General features: G+C 35.9%; 1 protein-coding gene and 1 non-coding gene across 2 annotated transcripts in view; one reads left to right on the top strand and one right to left on the bottom strand.

Annotated features, from left to right (window-relative positions):
• The window catches only part of GPC5 (glypican 5), a 1,486,194-nt gene that overhangs the window by 929,109 nt on the left and 530,909 nt on the right, over positions 1-26,176 (bottom strand). The gene's annotated exons all lie outside the window — the stretch shown is intronic.
• Positions 23,651-23,722, top strand: TRNAC-GCA (transfer RNA cysteine (anticodon GCA)). The gene has a single exon. It is a non-coding gene; the product is annotated as a tRNA-Cys (tRNA).

A 26,176-nucleotide genomic window follows, 5' to 3' on the forward strand; every position in this document is an offset into this window, starting at 1 on the left:
CACAGATATAATTGTAGTTAATAATGAACAAGATCAAACAACCATTGATTATTAAGGTTTACACGTGTAATTGCTTTGAACTTTATTAAAAGGAAAATAACTCCATTAAAGTGCTTAAAGGTCCAATTTCTTAAACCACTTTTTTCATAACAATATAACTAACTTAAAATCTTTCTAAAGAAGGGCAGTAATGGTTTTCACTGGCTACTGGTAGAATGATAAATATAACCATAATAGTATCCTGCGTGCGTACTTAGTCGTTTAGTTGTATCCAACTCTTTGCGACCCCATGGACTGCAGCCCACCAGGCTCCTCAGTCTTCAGAATTCTCCAGGCAAGACTACTGTAGCGAGTTGCCATTTCCTCCTTCAGGGCATCTTCCCAACCCAGGGATCAAACCCAGGTCTTCTGCATTGTAGGCGGATTCTTTACTATCTGAGCCACAAGGGAAGCCGCCAAAGTATCCTAGCTTATAACATAAACTTACATATATATGTATTATAACACAGTAACTGCACATGTGAATATAAAACAGTATTACAGTTTTATCAGAAAGTAGAAAGAAGGAAAAAAAACACAATCCTCAACCACACAGCAATGTTGACAGAATTTTAGTATGCTTTTGTAGCAAATCTAAGATATGGAGAGTTAATCATCTTGTGTTACCATTCACAGAACATGGAAGACGAAAATAAAATTCATGATCCAATTCTAACCAAAATAGAACATTATATCAAGTTCACTGATATTTTTCTTGCAGTTCTTTTTTCCTATTAAAAAAATATTCACTATATAATTCTTCTAGGAATTCAAAACATACACAGCACACACACATATCCACCAGTAGCACAAGCTTAGGAAAAAAATAAGATAGAGTGAGAGAGTAAAAAAGAAAGCCTTCCTTTTATCTCTTATTTTTGCACTTAGAATGCATAAAAGTAAATTTAATGAAAATATCCAAAATGGCAGCCACTCATTCAAATAAGCCTATGTGAGTACTACTGTTTGTTAAGTAAAAATACTATTAAGAGGGACAATCAGATATAGTTAAAATGCCGTTAGCTTATCATTACTGAGCATTATGAAACGTGCAAAGATGAATGAAACAGCTTGTGTCTCTGAAACAAGGACACTGAAATCTTTCAGGCAATAAAAATGGAAACTAGTAACTCTCTTGTTTAGCTGCTTTACCTTAGAGATGATGAAATTGCAAAAATACAGTCACCAGAAGGGCTATAAAAGATGAGGAGGAATTTATAAACACAGTCTTTTAAGAGTCAAATGGCTAGCTAAAACCATTGTTTATGAGGGTCACAAGTGTGTCCTCTTTAGATTGCCTTGTCATTGACTCACTAATGTGTCAGACTGGCTCCAGCGCTGTTATTAACACTATGAATGGTAACACAATTTAGGTGTGAAACTATCATTCACAAAACCACACTTTCTCCCACCTTTTTTAACAACAATAGCTATAGTGAAAAAGGACAGAATAATTCTGGCAGACACAATTCTTATTAAGTAAACTACACTGGGAAATAGCTTATTAACTCACCAGTACAACTCTGTAAGTGGAAAATTTGAAATTTAAATTATGCATTTATTTGCAGTAGACATATATTTCTATCTTTTATTTTGTTGAAACAATTGACCCTTGTGGAAACATTTGAGTTGCTGATCAGTCAATGAAATGCCTGGCCCTGGGAGCTCTGTGAATGTGGGGAAGCACTGCCCATTACCCTTCATCTAGGTGCACGGAGCCATGCCTTTTGCACAAGGCTATGTAAGGACAATTGTTTTCTGAGGCTCAGTATGCTGCTGCTAGATCACTTCAGTCGTGTCCGACTCTGTGCGACCCCATAGACAGCAGCCCACCAGGCTCCCCCGTCCCTGGGATTCTCCAGGCAAGAACACTGGAGTGGGTTGCCATTTCCTTCTCCAATGCATAGAAGTGAAATGTGAAAGTGAAGTCGCTCAGTTGTGTCTGAGTCTTAGTGACCCCATGGACTGCAGCCTACCAGGCTCCTCCATCCATGGGATTTTCCAGACAAGAGTACTGGAGTGGGGTGCCATTGCCTTCTCTAGAGTATAAGTAGAAAAAGAAAGAAAAAATATTTTAAAAGGTATTAAACATTATAAAAGTTAGGTACAAAAATATACCTCTAGGTAATATAAAACTTTATCTGCCTTTGTCATGTTGTTGCCATTTAATAAGTGCCCACTGTGTGCCAGGCACTGCAATGCATTGTTTAATTACTTTACCACTCCTGATTCTCAAGGCCACTCATTTCACCAATGAGAAAACTGAGGTCTATTTGTCATGTGGCCTGGAGATACTGGGGTTGAGCTTCAAATCTACATTCAATTCAGTTCAGTTGCTCAGTTGTGTCTGACTCATTGCAACCCACGGACTGTGGTATGCCACACCTCCCTGTCCATCACCAACTCCCAGAGTTTACTCAAACTCATATCCATTGAGTTGGTGATGCCATCCAACCATCTCATCCTCTGTCATCCCTTTCTCTTCCTGCCTTCAATCTTTCCCAGCATCAGGGTCTTTTCAAATGAGTCAGTTCTTCACATCAGGTGGCCAAAGTATTGGAGTTTCAGCTTCAGCATCAGTCCTTCCAATGAATATTCAGGACTGATTTCCTTCAGGATGGACTGGTTTGATCTCATTGCAGTCCAAAGGACTCTCGAGAGACTTCTCCAACACCACAGTTGAAAATTATCAATTCTCTGACACTATGCTTCTTTATAGTCCAGCTGTCACATCTATATATGACTACTGGAAACCTCTGGGATTGTTAGATGAAAACTCTGATACTATCTTCCCATCACTTTGAGAAAAGAGATGCAGTTTACATCTGAGCTATTTTTTAATGACAGATGTTATGCATATATGAATTGCAAAGGTTATAACTTTATGTGTCACACAAAGAAAGCAAAGAAAGTTGAGTTTTTCCCTCTATCTTTGCATTTTCTTTGGCATCCACTGTGAACTCAATTCAATATATTAATAATAACTGTGCATTTAATAATGTTAATACTAATTTAATATTAAAACTCCATCTATATAGCATTTACAGTTATTACTGTATAGTGGTTATAATTATTGATATTCTTACAAGGTGATAATTGCATGTTATTATATATTAATGGTAATTGTTAATAGCATTTGCTTATGAAACCAAGATACTTACTATGCTTTAAAGCTCTAAAAGAGTAGTTGGCATGCCTTTTATATTTAACATCCTAGTGCCAGTACCTAGCATATAATAGGCACTGAAAGGCATTCAATTTGTAAATAACCATTGAATCCAAGAATTTCCACCAAAGCAATGACCATACATTTATTAGAAACCCATTAAAACACACCTCAATGTTTTAGCTTGTGATTATACAGTTAAAAATCACCATGAAAATATTTTATACAAAAATTGATATTTCCCTTATACAGGTAGTATCAATTCAAATTGTTCTTTTGATTACAACATCACATTATATAACAAAAGCAATCATGTCCATCTTATGCAACAGAATCAGACATGGGATGTAGAAACCCAAGTCTACAGAATACAGAGGCTATATTTAAATTACTGCATTTAACATTTCTTTAACAAATCATATGATAATGCTGAAAGAACCTACTTAAAACACTATTTCCTAAAACTTCAGGGGTTGGAAGGGGTGTGGCTTTTGAGGGTCCAGTGTAACAAGCACTCTAATGGAGGTAGTGAGGCAGCAGAAAGTAGAGGAATGAATTAAATAGGACACTTGATTTCCTGTTTTGTATTCCTCTTATTATTCTGTGACACGAAGAAAGTCTCTGACTATTGTGAATTTCAACTGTCTTATATACATAATGAGGGTAATTAACTTGCCTTGTCTGCCTCCTAGGATTATTACAGATATCAAATGATACAACGCATGTGAGATCAAATTTTCAAATCATGTAAGAACTCCAGCACTGAGTCTTCAACCAAGTACTAATTCAGCAAAGAAGGGAACCATCATTTCAGCATTATCAGAGCATTCCACATAATGGAGTTTCCAGATAACAGAGCTAAAAGCTTTGATAGAAATGTCTCTCTAAAATAAACTACTGTTTATGGGTCTAAATTTTTAATTTTGCTGGCATATGGAACATGTGTTAGTTTTTCCATAATAACTAAAATCAAAAGAGTAATCATCAGAAATGGCACTAGCCCAGAGCAAAGGAGCTTTTGATTTGTCTTTCTTGATGTCATGACATCAGAAAGATGATCTGCTACTGGCAAGCCTGCCTCTGGGAGCATTCTTTTCCCAATTAGCTGGTTCTACTCAGCTTTTGTTTGAGAAATCAGATTAAAATCTTGTAGGGTCAATAGGTTTCAAGTTAGTATCTAAAGGTCTTTTTGAAAAGTCAAAAGAAAGATTTCATGAAAGGCATCCTGACTTCCATTTATAGGCATCATAGGAAAAGGCTATTCCAAACCAGAATAAAATTTGAATTTGGGCTGAAATGTGAAGGCCTCTGCCTCTCCTTCAAATGCTAGCATAACAATAGGATTGAAAATAGATATCTCAAAGCTTTTTAAACCTGATTCATAGTATTGTGAAGAAAAAGTTGAAAGTGAATGATTCCTACTGGTCACAAAACAATAAAATGGACCAACACCTCCCAAATATTTCAGTCAACAGTTGCTAGGAAATTATGCTCAATCTCCCTTTATCTATCTTCATTTGTCATAAATATGAATTAGTCATAGGTTATAATAAAAATAAAACAAGGCAAACTAAAAGCAAATTAAAAAAACAACAACTTTTCCAAAAAGTAATTTGAAAAGTAGCCCACATTAAACACTTTCAAATCTCCCTTAGAGAAATGAGAATGTTGTCCAACCTGCCTGAGTCTTCTAGCAACAGTGAAATTCATAAAGGTCACCCTGACAAACTAAAACAACATTTTTCTCACAGTCCCTGTTACAGTAGCAGTCAAGCAGCTTATTCATTTTCATTTTAATTATGTTTGTAAATAGTGGGAGAGGCAGGTAAGGAGCCTGTGAGAACCGCCCGCTGAGCCTCTGTGGGTGACTGCAGTATTGCAACCATCACCCTTGCAAATTTCATTATTTTTCAGTAGGTTTTTATTGACTGGGGGTAATATCTTATTAAAATTCTGTTAGTTATAATAGTTGTTTAAGGAAAGCCATTCCTTTGCCATAATGTCTTCCCACCTGATTATCAGTTCATTGATATCTTCCTAGCTAACATTTATGCTTCAGACAGTGTAATTTTTCTGTAAACTTGATTGTTATCTAATTTATTTACCAACTGATAATTAATCCCTGATGTATCGCCCCTAGCAGGCAACCTCCATTGCTTCTTGAAGCATTCAGCTTCAGCCAACTTGTATGGGAATCAATTGACAAAGCAGTCTTGAAAATGAGCTTTAGTTTAAAAATGCTGCAGCCACACCATTGTTTTTACAAACGCACACCATGCAGGCAATGCCATTACAATTGATTATTTTTTACTATGTTTTCACTCTATGTGAGGCATTGCCATAGATAATATTGGTAATAAATAAAGAAACCATATCTGGGATCTTACCTCAAGGAACTAATGTCTAGTGAGAAAGATTATACACATGCATAAATAACTATTATACCAAGTAATGACTGGAAAAAAAAAATGGAGAAGAGTTACTCTTAAACTTTAGACAAGAAGGAGATGCCAAGAGGAGGAATCAGGTAAGTCATGCTGGAGGGAAGAGAACAAGATTCAGGACTTGAAGTAAACATATGGTTCAAACATATGAAAATAAAAGGCTGGGAAGAGGAAACAGTGAAAACAAAAGAAAGCAGACAAGTGCAATGCATCTAAAGGAATAATTACAGTTGAACTTCCCTAAAACGTTTAAAGGCAAAACAAGTGGGAAATAAATTGGATCTTAGGCTAAGAATAAATTAGAAGAATATATCTGTAAGACTCTTGACGACTAGGGTAATAAATTTCAGCTTTACAATTGCCAGGATGTGTTCTATATGCCTGTGACTATATTGAAAAGTGATGCTGTGTATTTTTTCATCCTTTTGGCTGTGATTCCAAAGAATTTTCAGAAAGCAACCTTACTAATTTATTTTTAAGGAAAAATATGATGTGCTTTTTTTAGTGATTGCAAGCTGTGCTTCCCCTGTAGGGTTTAAAGCATATGTAGAAATAAAATACATGCTAAAATAGAACAACAGGCAAGAGGGATAGAGAAATAAAGCTAAATAGTAGAAAGTTTCTCGAAGTGTTTGGGAAGCAGTAAAAACAATTTTAAAATACATTATCATAAATCAAAAATATATGTTGATATCAAGCTTAGCTATAAAAGGAATAAAAAAATCAGTAACCAAAAAGCCAATTGAGAAGAACAAAATCAATTCTAAAATAACTCAGTTCAACAGAAGTCAAGAAATGATGAATAAAGGTTGAAAGAAGAGATGGAACAACTAAAAACCAAATAACAAGATGACAGACTTAAAACCAAATATAACAATATTTTTTTAAAATATAAGGGAACTAAATACATAAATCAAAACATAAAAATTATCACACTGATTAAAATATGCTCTTTATGTTATAATAGACACATAGCACGTATAAGAATACAAAAAAAAAGAAAAAAACTATGAAAAAATACACTAGGCAAACAATAAGCAAAAGAAGGTTGCTCTATCAATACCAGTTAGAGTAGCTTTAAATAAAAAGGAATACTGCAAGAAATAAATCAGCTCCTTTTTGATGATAACAGGGTCAATTCAACAGAAAGAAAGCAATTGCTAAAGTGTATATAACCAATAACATGACTTCAAAACATAGAAAGCAAAAATTGATGAAAGTAAATGAAAAAATAGACAAATATAGAAAAAATTCCTGTGGATTTAATGCAGCTTAAATAAACAATAAGAAGACAAAAGAATCAATAACGATAGAGACAACTTATAAGTGCACAATTTTCCAACTTGGCTTAATTTGCTACATTTATAACTGTGGAAATGAATGCATGATACACATTTTTAAGTGCACATTTGAATATTTACTAAAATAGACCATATTCTGGACAATAAAGCAAATTTTAAAACATAGATTATTAAAATCATAGAGAACATGGTCTCTATGAAAGCATCAATTCTTCAGCTCTCAGCCTTCTTTATGATCCAACTATTACATCCTCACATGGCTACTGGGGAAAAAACCACAGCTTTCACTATACAGACCTTTATCAGCAAGTGACGTCTTTACTTTTAATAACTGTCTAAGTTTGTCATAGCATTTTTTCCAAGGGGCAAGCATCTTTTAAATATATGTACATATGAAATATTATTACAGTTACATCAGTTCAGGTCAGTTCAGTTGCTCAGTCGTGTCTGACTCTCTGTGACCCCATGAACTGCAGCATGACAGGCCTCCCTGTCCATCACCAACTCCCGGAGTTTATCCAAATCCATGTCCATTGAGTCAGTGATGCCATCCAACTATCTCATCCTCTGTTGTCCCCTTCTCCTCCTGCCCTCAATCTTCCTCAGCATCAGGGTCTTTTCAAATGAGTCAGCTCTTTGCATCAGGTGGCCAAAGTATTGGAGTTTCAGCTTCAACATCAGTCCTTCCAGTGAACACCCAGGACTGATCTCCTTTAGGATGGACTGGTTGGATCTCCTTGCAGTCCAAGGGACTCTCAAGAGACTTCTCCAACACCACAGTTCAAAAGCATCAATTCTTTGGTGCTCAGTTTTCTTTATGGTCCAACTCTCACATCCATACTTGACTACTGGAAAAACCATAGCCTTGACTAGATGGACCTTTGTTGGCAAAGTAGAGTGCAATATTATTTTTCATGCCTATATATTATGGAAGTTTTATTATTTAATTAGCCACTAGTGTAGTATTGAAAATACTTGTTTATATTTTCTATAGTTTATATTTTGTTATTTCAAAGAGTACTGAACCCCCAACAGACTTGAACATATCTATGGAAAACCTGGAAATGAAATTAATTGGCTTAAGAGAATGAGTATTTTTCATCTCTATGGCTATTGCCACATTATCGAAGAAATGAATCAAAGGAATAGGTGTGTAGTGCCTATAGCAGCCTTATAAATGACCCCTTTGCCTCAGATTCTGGCTCCTCTAATCCAGTATTCACAATACTGCCAGAGTGATTCTTTTAAGATGGAGGTCTAACAATTTTCCTAACTTCCTCTCCAGTTCTCTAAATTTAGGATTAAATGTCTATTGCTGTGCAAAGCCAGAAAGGGTAGTTCTTGAGCAGACTCCTAAATTCTTTTCCATTTCACTTCCTGTCAGCTTGCTTTTGTACCTGCATCTTTTCCTGCCCAACATGTCCTGCTCCGGTCTCTTATCACTCTCTTTTTATTGAGCAAGTTCTTACCCTTTACAATCCTTCAACATTTACATTTTCATTTTCACCACCTGGGATAATTTTTAAAATATAAAAAGCAGCCCAAAACATTGAATAAGTGAATTATTTAAGTGAGATTAAATGCTCACCTACAAATTATTTCATTATCTTGATGGCTGTCTCTTTCAAGATCCTGATAACATTTCCTTTAATCAATCTTTCTCCTATATTAGTTTTATGGTTATTAAGACTGGACCTAACATAAAATCAAGAACCAGCTGAATAAATAAGTGATAGAATGTAATTCCTTTCTTCTTCATTTACAGATGAAATAATTTAAGGTTTCTAGATTCAAAGTATCTTTTCCAGTGACATATTTATGAGGCAGGTCCAAGCCTAGATATCATATATACAAATTTTCATTCTAGAATTCCTTCTAATAAATATGCTACACTTTTAAATAAGTGCATTTTACTTTTTCTTTCACAGTGTTGGATTTCTGAACAAGATTTGGAATAAATTTGGCAACTTTTTTTTAACAAGCATAACTTGACTGTTTAATAAACATGGGATCCCAGTACCTACATTACTCTCATTCAGCTTGTTTCCTCATCTATAAAATCTCTGCCTCATATCTGACTGCTTTATTGTGAAGGTTAAAAGAAACACTAGGGACGTGTCCTGAAAGTGGAAAGTTTTGTATAAGTGATTTGTCATTGTTTAACATAATTATGGGCTTCCCTGGTGGCTCAGATGGTAAAGAATCTGTCTGCAATGAGGGAGAGCCAGGTTCAATCCCTGGATTGGGAAGATCCCCTGGAGAAGGTAATGGCAACCACTCCAATTCTTGCCTGAAGAATTCCATGGATAGAGGAGCCAGGCGGGCTACAGCCCAAGGGGTTGCAAAGAGTCAGACACAACTGTGTGACTAACAAGAACATAGTTATATTTACCAATTCCTTTATGTAAAAATGTTTTTTATCACAAAGAGCAAGTATCCAGGCTCTGTTGATTCTAGAGATAAAACATGTGCAATCATATTACATGTGTGCCTATAGGAATGTCTATAAACATAAAGACATAAAGGACAGGTTTACAAAGAAAGAGAACCTTGAATGCAGTGTCTTTGGACTGAGACATATTTTAACCAAGTTTCTATTAATGGGATATAGGATTATGATCATGCTTAAATTTCTCGATGACTGAGAAACATGAGCTCCTTATAAAGTTTGAAGAGGTTTATCATGCAATACCCAATACAAGAAAGCACAAAAACTTAACATAGTACTTTAGATATGAGTCCATCAAAATCTGTTGAACTGAATCAAATATTGAACAGGTCAGATACTGCAGCATAGTATCTATTAAACATGTTATGTATATTGAAGGGGAAAAATATAATTTCAAAGCTGATGATATATATAAGATTGATTACCAGCTGGGCATTTGGGAAATGGGGAAAAAAGTGCTCTAAAATAAGCCTGAAATATAAGTTGAACAAGGAATTAAAAAGAAAAAAAACTCAAAGGAAAAAGAACAGATTACTATTGCTTGGGACAGAGGATGAGAGGAGTGGAGAAAATGGGTGAAGATGGCCAAAGGGTACAAGCTTTCAGTTATAAGAGGAGAAAATTCTGAGGATGTAATGGACAGCATGGAAATGACAGTTAACAGTGTTCTATTATATATTTGAAAGTTGCCAAATAAACTTGATGGACGTGTTAACTAACATCATTGTTACGACAATAATTTTGCAGTAAAAACATGTAACAACTCATTGTGTATGATTAAACTTACATGTACATGTTTCATTAAACGTATGCTTAATGATAAACTTATACATCATTAAACTCACACAATGATATATGTCAATTTTATGTCAATAAAGCTGAAAAAGTATTTTACATTAGTTGAAAATCCTGAGGTATTGTAAGAGAATGCAGTGCAACATACTGAGATTTGATTCTAGTCCCTATTGCTCACCTACAAGCTACCATTAAGAGACCTGTCCCAACACACAGCTTTAAATACCTCCCTATGATGTTAATGATAAAGCATTTCTTTAAAAAATCATTGTTGTCTACGTACTTTTTTAAAACCTCTGGCTCTAACATTCTTTGAGTTAAGAGAATACCCTACTATTTGACGAGCAGCTCTGCTTGCAAGGCTATATAAGTATTTACAACTAAAAACACTACAGTTAATATCTTTGATCCAAATCTATCTCTCTCAGCCTACTCCTTCTCAGTAAATGGCAATACCATCCACATCAAGCAAAATATTAATACTTAAGATGTCAATTTTTCTATTTGTTTCATACCCTGTTTTCATCTTATCAACCAGTTAATACTTTCTTCAAAATAGATCTTAAATTTTCAAAGACCTCTTCATTTCCACTGACATAATCTCATTCCAAGCCGCCATAATGTCTCACCCAGACTGAATCTATCATCATGCTCCTCTATCATTCGATTTCCACAAAGCTATAAAGAAGAATTTTTTCAAACTTAATGTCTTTTTTTTCTCTTGAAATCCTGCAATGACTTTGTAATGCATCCAGAGTAAAACCAAACTCCCTTCCATAGCCCACAAACTTGGTGGAACAGCCTCTAGTTCCCTACCCTTCATCTCTACTTGGAGGAAATATGATGTCTCTGTACAAGTCACATGGTCACCAGTCAAATGCAGACTAGCAAGCTGTTCTTCATCACCTCACCTAAAGCAGCTCACCCAAGGACTCTCTTTCTCACTAATTTGCCTTTGTTATTTTTATTACAATGCTCACTACAACTGGTGTTGATTTCACATATATGTTACATATGGCCAGTCTATCCCCACCCCATCCCACCTCTGCTCAAATACCAACCAATGAAAGTGGGACCTATATCCTAGGTGAATATGAAACATTCACTAAATATGTGTACAACAAGTGAATAAATGAATAATCAAATGAAAGTTCAGAGCACAGTTGATATCTGGTAATACGATCTGGAAAAAATAGAAATTATCAGAGCATGCTGTGCACTGCTATTCAAGATGGGCTTTTGTTCTAACTGTTATGCAGCTGTAAAACAGAGATTGAGCTGGAAAAAAAGGAGTATCTGTCTGCAAAGGGCATTTTCTCAAATGTTTAATCGTCCTTCCTTCCGAATTGAAAAAAATCTTTACTATGGAGTCTAGTGTTCATTAGGAAACATTGATTTCTACTCACATGTCCTTACATGTGCATGAGGTATTGACTTAGGAAAACAGTATCATATATGGAGATATTCTATTAATAAAGAAATCTCATATTTTTCTCCATCTGAGAAACAGCATTTTTTTTGCACAGTTTCTAAAATAGATACTGTCAGATATGCAAGCTACCTAGCAAATTGAAGATTGGCAAACAGAAGGTAAGTCCTTAAAATAGAGAGTGAGAAGGAGAACATAAAGGGAAATGAGAAGAGAAGGAGAAAGAGAATGAGAAAGGGAAGAAGGTAGAAGAAGAAGAAAGAGGATGGGACAAAAAAACAAGAAAATTAAAAAAAATTAAAAAAGAAGTACGGTTGATGATAGGAGTTGGCTCAACTTTATATTAAAGTACACTCCAAAGACAATATTATTGTCAAAAAATATTTAGGATGATTATTAAAAATATAGTCTAAAAAGAACACATATTAATTAAAATTAATATATATTTACATTGAAATTGACATCAGTAGGTAAAAAAAATAATACGCACACAGTATAATACACATTTGAAGGGGAAATCTTAGATAGATTATCTCATAATACATATAATTATATCTAGAAAAATTAAAGGATTAAATGTAAAAAATATAAACCTTTAGAGTGAGGGGAAAAACCATACAAGTGAATTTATTTAATTTTGGAATGAGAAAAAAATTTCTAAGTGTACAATGCAAAGAAATAGAGGAAAACAACAGAATGGGAAAGACTAGAGATCTCTTCAAGAAAATTAGAGATACAAAGGGAAGATTTTATGCAAAGATGTGCATAATAAAGGACAGAAACTATAAGGACCTAAAAGAGGCAGAAGATATTAAGTAGAGGTGGCAAGAATACACAGAAGAACTATACAAAAAAGATCTTCATGACCCAGATAATCATGATGATGTGATCACTCACCTAGAGCCAGACATCCTGGAATACGAAGTCAAGTGGGCCTTAGGAAACATCACTACAAACATCATTACAAACAAAGCTAGTGGAGATGATGGAATTCCAGTTGAGCTAGTTGAAATCCTAAAAGATGATGTTGTCAAAGTGCTGCACTCAGTATACCAGAAAATTTGGAAAACTCAGCAGCGGCCACAGGACTGGAGAAGGTCAGTTTTCATTCCAATCCCAAAGAAAGGCAATGACAAAGAATATTCAAACTACCACACAATTGCACTCATGTCACACACTAGCAAAGTACCCCTCAAAATTCTACAACCAGGCTTCAACAGTACATGAACCGAGAACTTCCAAATGTTCAAGCTGGATTTAGAAAAGTCAGAGGAACCAGAGATCAAATTGCCAACATCTGTTGGATCATTGAAAAAGCAAGAGTTCCAGAAAAACATCTACTTCAGCTTTATTGACTATGCCAAAGCCTTTGACTGTGTGAATCACAACAAACTGGTAAATTCTTAAAGATATGGGAATACCAGGCCACCTTACCTGTCTGCTGAGAAATTGTATGTAGGTCAAGAAGTAACAGTTAGAACTGGACATGGAACAACAGACCAGTTCCAAATCAGGAAAAGAGTACCTCAAGGCTGTATATTGTTACCCTGCTTATTTATCTTCTATGCAGAGTACACCATGTGAAATGCTGGGCTAGATGAAGCACAAGCTGGAATCAAGGTTGCCAGGAAAAATATCAATAGCCTCAGATATGCAGATGACATCACCCTCATGGAAGAAAGTGAAAAAGAACTAAAGAGTCTCTTGATGAAAGTGAAAGAGGAGAGTGAAAAAGTTGGCTTAGAGCTCAACATTCAGAAAAGTAAGATCAAGGCATCCAGTCCCATCACTTTATGGCAAAAAAAATGGGGAAACAATAAAAACAGTGAGAGACTTTATTTTCAGTTCAATTCAGTTGCTCAGTCATGTCCGACTCTTTGGGACCTCATGAACTGCAACACGCCAGGCCTGCCTTTCCATCGCCAACTCTCGGAGTTTACTCATACTCATGTCCATTTAGTCGGTGATGTCATCCAATCATCTTTATTTTGGGGGGTCCAAAATCACTGCAGATGCTGACTGCATCCATGAAATTAAAATACACTTGCTCCTTGGAAGAAAAGCTATGATTAACCTAGACAGCATATTATAAAGCAGAGACATTACTTTGCCAACAAAGGTCCATCTAGTCAAAGCTATGTTTTTTCCAGTAGTCACGTATGGATGTGAGAGTTGGACTATAAAGAAAGCTGAGCACAGAAGAACTGATGCTTTTGAACTGTGGTATTGGAGAAGACTCTTGAGAGTCCCTTCGACTGCAAGGATATCCAACCAGTATGTCCTAAAGGAAATCAGTCCTGAATATTCATTGAAAGGACTGGTGCTGAAGCTGAAACTCCAATACTTCGGCCACCTGATGCAAAGAACTGACTCACTAGAAAAGACCCTGATGCTTGGAAAGACTGAAGGCAGGAAGAGAAGGGGACAACAGAGGATGAGATGATTGGATGGCATCACTGACACGATGGACATGTGTTTGAGTAAATTCCAGGAGTTGGTGATGGACAGGTAAGCCTGGCATACCGCATTCCATAAGGTCGCAGAGTCGGACACGACTGAGTGACTAAACTGAACTGAACTGAAAGAGATAAAATAATGCCATTTGCTGCAACATGGATGTACCTAGAGATTATCATCCTGAACGAAGTCAGACAGAAAAGGACAAATATCATATGATATTGTTTATAAATGTGGAATCTTATTTAAAAAGGTATGAATGAGCTTATCTACAAAACAGAATCAGAGTTACAGATGTAGAAAACAACGTTATGGTTACCAGGGGGTTAGTGGAGAGAGATAAATCAAAAGATTGATATATATATATATCACATTATTACATATAAAATAGATAACTAATAATGACCTACTGTACAGCACAGGGAACTCTACCCAACAGTCTGTAATGGCCTATATGGGAAAAGAATCTAAAAAAGAATGGGTGTATGTATGCATACCTGATTTACTTTGCTATATACCTGAAATCAACACTACCTTGTAAATCTAATAAACATTTTTTACATTTAAAAAAACAATAAACAGCAAATAATAAGCATACCTTGCTGCCAGGAAATATTTTGGATCACATACATCATACAAATAAAGATGATTCAAAGTGAACATACATAGGCCTATCTCACGGATTGCCTACAAATCTTCTGTTTGGTATTCAGATGAAAAGACTTCACTAAGAAGCAACTTGTTAGGTTGTCTTCCTCTTAATTTGCTGAAATAAAACAAATATTTCTGAGTCTCTTGATAAAAATGATGTCCTTTGAAAACTGACAATGAATCTCTTTTCGGATCATATACTACTCAAACATATGTTTTAGATTACATAACACGTGTTTATTACTTTTTTCTCTGCCTTTCCTCACTAACTCTAAAGGGAAAAGTTAAAGTAAGTTGTTCTTTATTAATAATTCAGTGAATTTTTGAGTTCACTGTTGTCAAGCTACTGTATGACCTGAAAATGAACCTTTCTAGAAATATACCACTGAGCTAAAAAAACCACTGGCTTTCACTTCTCTGTGAGGAATGGACCTTGTAGTTGTGCAATTATTTCTATTTAGATGTTCAGGCAGTTAGGAAGAATATTGTCCTTCTTTAGGAAGTACATCCTATCTTTTACTTTATAATAAACAACGAAAAATAGCATTCCTCCCATGTGGAAACACTTTACAAATTAAAATTATTCAACATTTTAATCAAATATTTCAAAAATTGTAACTCAGTGAACTTGTTCAGTTCTAATTTGCAATCCAGAGAAAACTTCAAGATAATTATATTAGGGGGAAAAAAGGACAAATTTATGAAGGGAGAAAATCTCACAATGGCAACAGCGCAAGCTCAGATGTACTGAATGGGACTCCATAATGACACAGTGATTATTCTGCCACGTTCAGCTGGTTAATATCATGCCTGACTGCCCCTTTCTGGCTGATGATTTTCTTTTGTAGGATATGACAGGCCTAAATGAATTTGAACCCTTGTGAATTAAAACTCTCTGATTTATTTACACTGGCTAAAATCCCTTATGCTCTAAGCAAATGTGTCTTTTTCTTTTTGCAATGTACCTGATATGATCTTCCCTGATAACTCAGTTGGTAAAGAATCCGCTTGCAATGCAGGAGACCCCAGCTGGATTCCTGAGTCAGGAAGATCCACTGGAGAAGGGACAGGCAACCCCCTCCAGTATTCTGGACTGGAGAATTCCATGGACTGTGTAGTCCATGGGGTCACAAAGAGAGGGACACAACTGAGCGACTTTCACTTGATGTGATTCATGTATCTGAAATTCCTATAGCTGTAAGGGAGAGAAGAACTAGTTAAGCAACAGAGTAAGAAGAAGTAGTAATTTTATAGGTATCTAATCATTAACTTTTTATTGTCATCATGGTAAAATAAACAAAGTTAAAATAGTTTCTCAATGAGCACTTTTATACCTGGCTTCACAACTAAAATGCCTTCTGGATCTTAGCAAGTTACACACATGAGTGAAGATCAAACATTATTGAGTATATATGAGCCAGGTAATAGTGAAACTGTTTTAAGTGATAACTTATTTAGTCCTCACCACATCTTTTAAGAGAAAAACACTATGCGATTCATAACCCCACTTAATTATCTCAATTTCATTGTTGGACCTCCGGTGCAGAGGTATGAACTCAGAATCCTTAAGATCATAGCATATCAATATCATTCTCTATGTCTAATTTATTTATTCCTATTTTTTCTTATACTTCCACTGCCATTCCTTTCTGCCTCCCCCACTTAGAATTAAGATTCTAATGTGTTTAATCTGTATCTTCTTGGGGGGTGATTTGCAACATATGTATTTGGTACATGTATTTTTCATTCATGTAGATAATGTTATGCTCTAGAATTCACCGTTTCTAACTGTTATTAGTCAGCCCTAGACCTTTAAACTACATCCACTTTACTATGCATCCGTTTAATTTTCTGTCTAACTGCTATAAGTACTCCGTGCTGTGTATCTGCTACATTTTACTGTCTACTCCCCCTGCAATAGATTCTCAGGTTGCCTCCTCCTGCTGTCACACAAATGTTATAATTCTTGCACCATTTGTTCTGTTTATTCCAAATGTTCCCGTAAATGCACTGCTATATGTTTCCTTATGTAATTATGTTAAAATCTCTTTCAAATAAGTATACACAGAAGCATAAATTTAAGGTCAAAGCATATACATGTATGTTAAGATTAAATTCTGCCACCATGCTTTCTAGACTGGCTGCACTGACTCAGCCTAGCAGCAAGGAGTTAGGGTCCCTATACCATCACATCTCTCCAATTCTAAGCACAACCTAGCTCTATAATTTTGGACTTTGTCCCTATATTTAATAAGCACAAAATTTTACTATTCCTAGCTTGAAGATGAGAAGTCAGAGATACAGAAATATTCAGTAATGGCTCAAACTCATGATGAAACGGATTCAGAAACCAGGTAGGCTGGCTCCAGAGTCCATGCTTTCATTCACTGTATTATATTTCTATCCTCAAAGACAGAAATAGTAAAGCACCAAAATTGTGGCAATCTAGAGAGCACAGGTACTGCCTTATGGCAATGTAGCATTTAAAAGTAATAACGACAAAAACGAACCCAGGGTTCGATCCCTGGGTTGGGAAGATCCCCTGGAGAAGGAAATGGCAACCCACTCCAGTATTCTTGCCTGGAAAATCCCATGGATGGAGGAACCTGGTAGGCTGCAGTACATGAGGTTGCAAAGAGTCGGACATGACTGAGCAACTTCACTTTCGCTTTTCGCTTTCAATGACAAAAACAGTAACTAAAGAATATGGCAAAGGAAAATCATATGTGGGCTGAAGTGATTCAAAGTCCATCATTATATAATCTCTATATAATGATTTTGGGATAGGTAGAATCACTCCTAAATCTGCTTTCAGTAGCTACAGCCAGTGGTTAATAGACAGCTCCCATTGTGATTTAAGAGTTCACCTTACTTTCAGCACAATGAGGAATGTCAACTGAGCACTGGCTATAGCTTCAGCTACTGAGAGCACATTTAACTTGTGCTGGCTGAGTCATAATGAAAAATTCCAAATATATGTTTGAAGTCATGGGTGGGAACAGATAAGTATATTAAACTGCTACTAAGACATACAAAAATCCTCCCTCAACTGTCAGCAATTAAAACTATTAGATAAATGGCAATAAAAAACATATGAAAGCATTCTATTTTTTAATGACCAATCTACTCTAGAGCTCACACAGCTACTCTATTAATATATAGCAAGAAAAAATCATTGTGATTGGATTTAAATCAGGAAAAGTTATACATTTCTCTAGTCATTTAAATAAAATGCTGTATAAGAAGAGAGCAAGATATTAAAAACAAACAAGCAAAAGAACCATCTGGGGTCTCTTCAATACAATTGTTATGTCTTTAAGAGTTTCAGAAAGAATAAAGCATTCCTTGGACGCAAAACTCACCCATCTGTTCTTCCCCACATTGTCTTCTGATTTCAACCCCCCACTATTGGAAAGAAAATGTTCTAAGGAAAGTCACCAATGACCTTCTAATTAAGAAATTTCTCAACTGCTTCTTTTTTTTTTTTTTATTATAGTAGCAGTTTTTTTTTTTTTTTTTTTAAAATTTTTATTAGTTGGAGGCTAATTACTTTACATCATTACAGTAGTTTTTGTTATACATTGATATGAATTAGCCATGGATTTACATGTATTCCCCATCCCAGTCCCCCCTCCCACCTCCCTCTCCACCCGATCCCTCTGGGTCTTCCCAGTGCACCAGGCCCGAGCACTTGTCTCATGTACCCAACCTGAGCTGGTTATCCGTTTCACCCTAGATAATACACATGTTTCAATGCTGTTCTCCTGAAACATCCCACCCTCGCCTTCTCCCAGAGTCCACAAGTCTGTTCCATACATCTGAGTCTCTTTTTCTGTTTTGCATATAGGGTTATCAACTGCTTCTTAATGCTCATTTAAACTTGGAGGAGACTCTTGAGAGTCCCTTGGACTGCAAGGAGATCCAACCAGTCCATCCTGAAGGAGATCAGTCCTGGGTGTTCATTGGAAGGACTGATGCTGAAGCTGAAACTCCAGTACTTTGGCCACCTCATGCGAAGAGTTGACTCATTGGAAAAGACCCTGATGCTGGGAGGGCTTGGGGGCAGGAGGAGAAGGGGACGACAGAGGATGAGATGGCTGGATGGCATCACCGACTCGCTGGACATGAGTTTGAGCAAACTCCGGGAGTTGGTGATGGACAGGGAGGCCTGGCGTGCTGCAATTCATGGGGTCGCAAAGAGTCGGACATGACTGAGTGACTGAACTGAACCGAACTGAAACTTAATTCTGACTTCCTTGGTGGCTCAGCCATAAGAAATATGCCTGCAATGCAGGAGATGTGTTTGATCCCTGGGTTGGGAAGATACTCTGGAGGAGGAAATGGCAACCCACTGCAGTATTCTTGCCAGGAAAATCCCATGGAGAGCCTGGTGAGCTACAGCCCACAGGGTCTCAAAGAGTCAGATGCAACTGAGCAAAGACTTAATTTAAAACTGAACTTCACCATATTAATTACATTCTCCACAAGGTCACCTCTTCTCTGATTTACTTACTACTTTTGCCTTTGATGTTAAAAGTTGATTGACTTGTATATAGAAATTTACAGATAAATGAATTTCCACAAAGTGAACACACCTGAGTCACTTCCAACCATATCAAAAATAGAACATCTCCAGCAAATCAGAAGCCCCCTTCATGCCTCCCTTCTCAACACTAACTCCCTTCCTCTACAATTTTTCTCTTATTTTTATCCACTTTAAACTTTTGTAGAACCACAAATAATGCTTCTTTGTGTCTGGTTTCTTTGGCTCAAAATTATATTAGTGAGATCCATCTATACTGTGTAAAGCAATAGCTATTTTTTATCATTGTATAATACTTATGAATATGATTATAAACATTCAATAATTTATTTTCATATTCTACTTTGTGGATATGATGATAGTGAAATGACAGTATTAAAAATAATAGTATTAATTTCCATATTGGTAATATGAGTAGACAGATGCAACAGAGCAGACATTCAAAAGCATTATTTTCAATTATGTAATTGCCTACATTATACCTAAAATTATTTAAAGTAGATGATGCATTTAGTCCTACTCTTTAATGAAAACAAGCTCTCTTACTAAAGCAAAGCAACTTTTCCTCAGTCGCTTTCTAGCACTCAGTTTCATAAAGGAAAGCTTTTTACATAGAAATCTTCTTGGTAGAAGCAGTAAACATGATACATAGACTTCTAATTAGATAAATGAAATGCTGAGTTGTTGAGACATGGCCCAAATTATTGAGAAAAATATATTTTTAGACCCAAATTAATTGTTTCAATATTACAACTATTTTTTATAGTTTCCCTTACTTTGAGGATATGCTAAACAATGCCACAGAAACTAGAAACATCCCCATTTCTTTACTGGGTTAGTGCAATTCTCATCACAGCACTTGAAAACTTTAAGAGAAGAAGCCTAAAATTCATCTCCTAATTTCACCCTTTAAGTATACTGTAGTCAGCCATATGGTCTTTATATAAAGAATAGTCAAGATATTTGTAAACATGTGACTAAAATGGCAGAAACCAATACCTGAAAGAATCCTCTGTTTGTCTGTCATTAATGCTTTAAAAATGTCACTAAAATCTGATTTAGGTATTCAGAAAACTTGTTTCTTCTGACATAAATTTCAGGCATGCTAAAATCAAGTAAAATGATCAATGTATTTTCACAGTGAAGATTAGCTGTTGGTATTTTCTATTGAGAATTTTCCATCAAAAGGAACAAGGCTTTTTCTGTATCTTTCTCTCTCTCTCTCTTTATATATATATATATATATATATATATATATACATACCTTTACATATATATGTACACACACACTTTGTCAATAGTAATTTTTGAAATGTATTGATACATATTCACAATATAAACACATATCTATACAGTAGTGGAGATCAGTACACAGTTGTAAAAAAAAGATCTTCTAAGTCATTTATAATTCTTAAATTTCTTTTCATGTTTATTGGTCTTTGTTAATTCATTTCCCAGTAAATTTTTAATGAGTTTTTAGTATGGGCCAGGCATGCTAGATAGGCAGAAAATATAAATAAATCACCCTCAAGAAGCTCTTAAATTAGTTGTAGGGCAATGCACATAAATTAATAAAATATAAAGCAATGTGATAAGCACTGAAGCAGAGTGGGAGTTGTCATAATAGCAGGAGGGATAGCAGTAGATAGAAATGGGAGTGTGGCCTTGGAGCCACATCCTTCGAGTCAAATTCTCTCCACTGTTTTCTAACATGTGACCTTGGGAAGTTTTAAAGTCTCTCTATGCTTCAGTGTACATTTCTTAAATAGGGGTAACAATTAGTGACCATTAAATGAACTATTACAGATAAAGTTCACTTAGAGGAATATTGGATGTATCGCAAGTACCAAAACTATCCATTAGCATCAGTACCACAAGACACAGAGTACGCGGCATCTTCTGGATGCAGATATTACACTGGGTACTTAATAAACATCATCTCATTTTACCCTTGTAAAGTTCTGTGAGTTTCACATTCTTATGCTAATTTTATAGAAGAGAAAGTGAGGCCCAAAGATATTAGTGACTTGTTCAAGGTCACACCATGCAGTGATTTGGAGAAGTGGACTCCAGGTCCTTACATTCTGAAACAAGTGCTTTGACAGCATAGACAACGGAGCAGCATGTGTTTTCCTGGGAATCTGCAAACTACTTTTTGGAGGTGGGTCATTTGGAAATGGAAACTCATGTACATTAGCTGGAATACATAAAGCTAAGAATTTCATTTCTGCCTGGAGGAATAGCAGGGTAGGGACATTAATCCATGAGGGGAAAAACAAAAAAAAACAAAAAACTGGCAGCTTTAGTAATGAGAGAACAGTTCTGTGTTTGTGTGACAGGAAATAAGGTTGGAGTATGAAAGTTGTGGCAAATTGAAACTTACCGTGAAAAGCGCCAGTATCCCAAATTCAGTGCAATTAATGGGGCCCAGCCCTGAGCCTGCTAAGGCCGAGTTTCAGTTTCTCTCTAGGAAGGCTGCTCCCACTGATGCTTACAGATGAAGCAGGTGTATATTTTCAGTGGAGGAGACTCTGCCTCAGCTGGTGATTTTAAATAAAGGCTGGTCCCCTAGCTCAGTCCACATTACAAGACATCAGTTTCTCCAAAGGGTGAACTAAAAGGCTCCTGTTATCTGTTTGACTGACAATGAAATGAGAATCTAGGATGCAAAGAATGCACATGTTTATCATAGAATGATAGGAAAAAAGGAACCACAAAGAAAAGTATATACACTGCTTATATTGCAGTTATATTCATTTAACGTTAAACACATCACTAGATTGACCTCTGATTTGTTTGGTCTCATACCTGCAGTTTGCCTTAAGGCATTTGGCTTTCCCATTTTCACAAATCTAATTTAGTAACTTTAGTGCTTATTCCAAGCATTTTCTTGCTGGCTATTACTTTTTGGCTGGCTACCATCGCATAATGGAGACATCACTGAATTTTTCCATGTTAATTTCCTCCACCACATGCTATGGCAGGCTACCACCCCTAGCGTCTTTTCAGGTTGTTTGCCTTAGATGAAGCTCCCTCCTAAACCATACACAGTGGTCCCCAACCATTTTGGCACCAGGGACAGGTTTCATGGAAAACCAATTTTTCCATCAATGGGGAGTGCAAGGAGATGGTTTTGGGATGATTCAAACATACTACATCTATTACGAACTTTATTTCTATTATTACATCAGCTCCACCTCAGAGTATCAGGCATTAGATCCCAGGGGGTGAGGATCCCTGCCATGCAGCATAGACCATATTTCTTTTTACAGCTCATTTATCAGACTTTCCTGTAAGTCACATTTTGAAGTAGATTTTGTATTTTAGATTTTTGCATTTCCCTTTTTCTTTCTTTACTACTGATTGATGTAATTATGAAAACCATCCTTATGGTAACAGTAAAAGATTTGTAATATTCAAAGTTTGATTTTGTGCACATACACATCAGTTTGTTTTTTGTGTTTTTTTTTTTTTAATTGGAATTCTGGGAACACATGGAGATGGGTGTCTTTTCCTTCTACCTTAAATGGGTTTTTTAACAGTTGGAAATAATGTAGTCAGTTAACACCAAACTATTGTGCCAAAACATGCAGAGAGATCCTCAAAGATAATACATTGGTATTTTTTAAAGTGTTTCTACAAGTGCTATGAGTTACATATGAATATCAAAGAGAAAAGACAGAAGCAACTACCTGGTAATCATCTGTGCTCTTATGGAGCTAAATACCATCTGGTACACATTCTTAATATTTCCTCCTCAAACACCTTAATAAGCTGTACCATTGACATACCATATGTCTCTCTTAGATGGTAATAACTGTGGAAAAAGGAAAAAACAAAACATTACTGACAAGTATACTAACAAGGCATGCTAAAATTGCATTTGTGCCACTGCATGGAGAATTCACTTTGACTTTACAACATTTCAGTTGTTGGTGTTTGAATGTAAGTTAAAACTCCACTGTAACCCAATCTGTTACAATATGAATTTAAGACCTACCACTTCATGTCTGCCAATACCTAACCATCAGAGAAATTGTGAAGTTGAATAAATGATTATATTGTTAAATCATATGGATTTGTCTCCTAACACATATTCCATGAATTTTCTTGAGTATTTTAAATATTCTAAAGTGATCTTTTTTGGAAAAATACTTTATCTGATTGCTTTTTTATTTTCCAAAACAAAACAAAAGCACAAAAATACTCACCAGCTCCTTTGCCAAATTAGATTGTGAGTTTCACAAGAGAGGGACCCTGAGTAATACCTAACACATAGTAGGTGCTCAATAAAAATTTATCTAACAAATGAGTGTATAAATTTCCATCCTACTGTCTTACTTAATCAATATCACTTTCTTCTATTTTTGGGTGCTTCCCTGCTGGCTCAGATGGTAAAGCGTCTGCCTGCAGTGCGGGAGACCCAGGTTCAATCCCTGGGTTGGGAAGATCCCCTGGAGATGGAAATCGCAACCCACTCCAGTACTCTTGCCTGGAAAATTCCATGGGCTGAGGAGCCTGGTAGGCTACAGCCCATGGGGTGGCAAAGAATCAGACACGACTGAGCGACTCCCCTTTCACTTTCATATTATTAGTCTCAAAATAGTAATGTCAGGAATAAGTATGACAAGTATTTAATATAGCCTCAATCACTTCCATCAGTCCACCAACTAGATGGTTTCTACTCTTAGCAAAGTAGTATTGTGGTCAGTGCTGGGGAAAAAAAGCCTTTATCCTTCCCGATCTCATTCCAAAGTAGCAAAATTTAAATGTAGAATTGGGATCGAAACAAATAATGGCAGAAATCCATTCAGTAATTTTCACTTCAGTCTGCCCCAAAGACAGACTGTGTCTTCTGTGTCACTTTTTCTGAAAAAAGTGAGAAATAGTCACTCTCTCAACCACTATACCCACACATTAGGCAGCAAGAATTATATATACTTGGCAATTAGGAGCTGATAAAATGAAGATTAAAATGTCATTCTACTTTGATTGGTGTTCTTCTATAAAAGGATTGTGAAACAAAATTAAAATAGTAGAGTAGGAATAAGTTATGAAGTTTAAAATTAAAAACAAACTTGAACTTAATTAATTAGTAACAAACAGTATACTAGTTGGACATAAGGTGTAACGCAGAAGAATTTCTGACCCGGTAAGTGAGAAATCACTCAGAAAGTCAGCAGGTAGACAAAGTAAGATAACCGACACAAGTAAAAACCTAAATATCTTAGAAATATTTGGGAAACACTGTTATTTTCTCTATTCTCACAAAGAATAAAAGCCATCTGAAATATAAAAGTACCCAGATTTGAAACATGGGCACCTGCAAAATATAATAATGCATAGTAAAAAACACTAGGAGATGAATTTTAAGAGATGGATATACTAAAATAAAACATTTTGAATGTGCTCAAGTCTACATTTTGATTCTAAATGCCTCTGCTGTGTGCCATGATTCCCAACGTCACACACGTTTTAAAAGCACCATGTGAACAGATGGAATGATGCTAGAGTCAAACCTACAGGTATGTGTTGAAAAAAAACGGGAAACAATTGCACAAAGTAAGACACAAGAATTTAGAATTCTCATATCGCAAGTCATTTTCCAGCATGCAGAGTAAACTCTGAAAAAGTATGCTTCATTTAAAATGAAAAAGTTTAGTTAATTGCAAAGCTGGCTTATATCTCATGCCCCAGGGTGCCAGGCCAAGTTATGAAACTGACTCAGGGTTCTGAGTTTAATTTCTTTTTTTTTCTCTCTCTTTATCAGTAAACCCCAGGATTTGGACCCTGGAAAGGCACTTGCAGATGAGAGACAGTGGGATTAGCAGAATGGCTCATTTCGTCCAACAGTGACATCTACTGTCCATTCACTAGATTTACCAAGGCTGCCACGTAACAGGCAATCTGAGGAACTGGGGATAATTATGTGTTTATGCAGGTAATAAAGGAAAGTTTATAATACAAGGAAGTACTCAGAAATGAGGACCAAAAAAAAAAAAAAAAAAGAATCTTCAAAAGATACCAGTTTTCAGTACTTGCTAGCAAAAGAATAAGCTATTTTTAATTGTTTTTGAAATTGTTCTAAATTTTGGCGGGAGTTTTTTTTAAAAAGTTATATAAAACTATGTTTCAAAAAAAACCTAAATAAAATTATGCTTAAAAAACTTAAAACTAAATTAATTTATATAAACTAAATTTCTGGAAATTGGTAGATGTAGAAGCATATGAAGTAATGGCAAGTTTAAGTATTACATTTCTGTCTCTGAAACATGTGCAAAGATTTGTACATTTCCACAGTAGCAGCTTAGTCATATCACTTCTAGAAACATGAAGAGAAAAACAAAAATAAAAACTATAAACTTTATTTTCAGCAAGTGCATGAAACAAAGACAGGACCCTCTAACTCCAAATCTTACAAGTTGTTGTCACAAACGCTACTGAACTGAGTTAAGAAGTACTCAAGGGAAGTCAGGATTCGGCAGAAGAAATAAACTGAAAGGTGGGGGCAGCTGATGGTGGCAGATCACTAGAAATCCACAAACAAGTGTATGAATCCAGAGGAGAAGCCCCAGCCAGAGTCAGAAATGCTGGAGCAAAGTTAAAAGCTAACAGGATAGACCCCTCAGGGAAGTGGAGAAAAAATCCTCAGAGGTGGAAAACCTCAGAAAACAAACTACAAAGTGTAACTTCTAACACTGAATGAATCAATCTGGAAGGCAAGGGTTGTTTCACTCGCGGCAGGGCAGTGGGAAACAGGAAAGGATACGCGTGTAGATGGAAGGTGTCCCAAACCAGTTTGGGTTCTGGGAATCAAAACAGCAGTAGATGTATAATATCTCAAACCAGGAGGAGGTAGTTTATCATTACAGAAAATGATGAGAGGGCCCTGGAGCCGTGGT

The sequence above is a fragment of the Odocoileus virginianus genome, chromosome 8 (assembly GCF_023699985.2).
Source record: "Odocoileus virginianus isolate 20LAN1187 ecotype Illinois chromosome 8, Ovbor_1.2, whole genome shotgun sequence".
In the NCBI taxonomy this organism is placed as follows: Eukaryota; Metazoa; Chordata; class Mammalia; order Artiodactyla; family Cervidae; genus Odocoileus; species Odocoileus virginianus.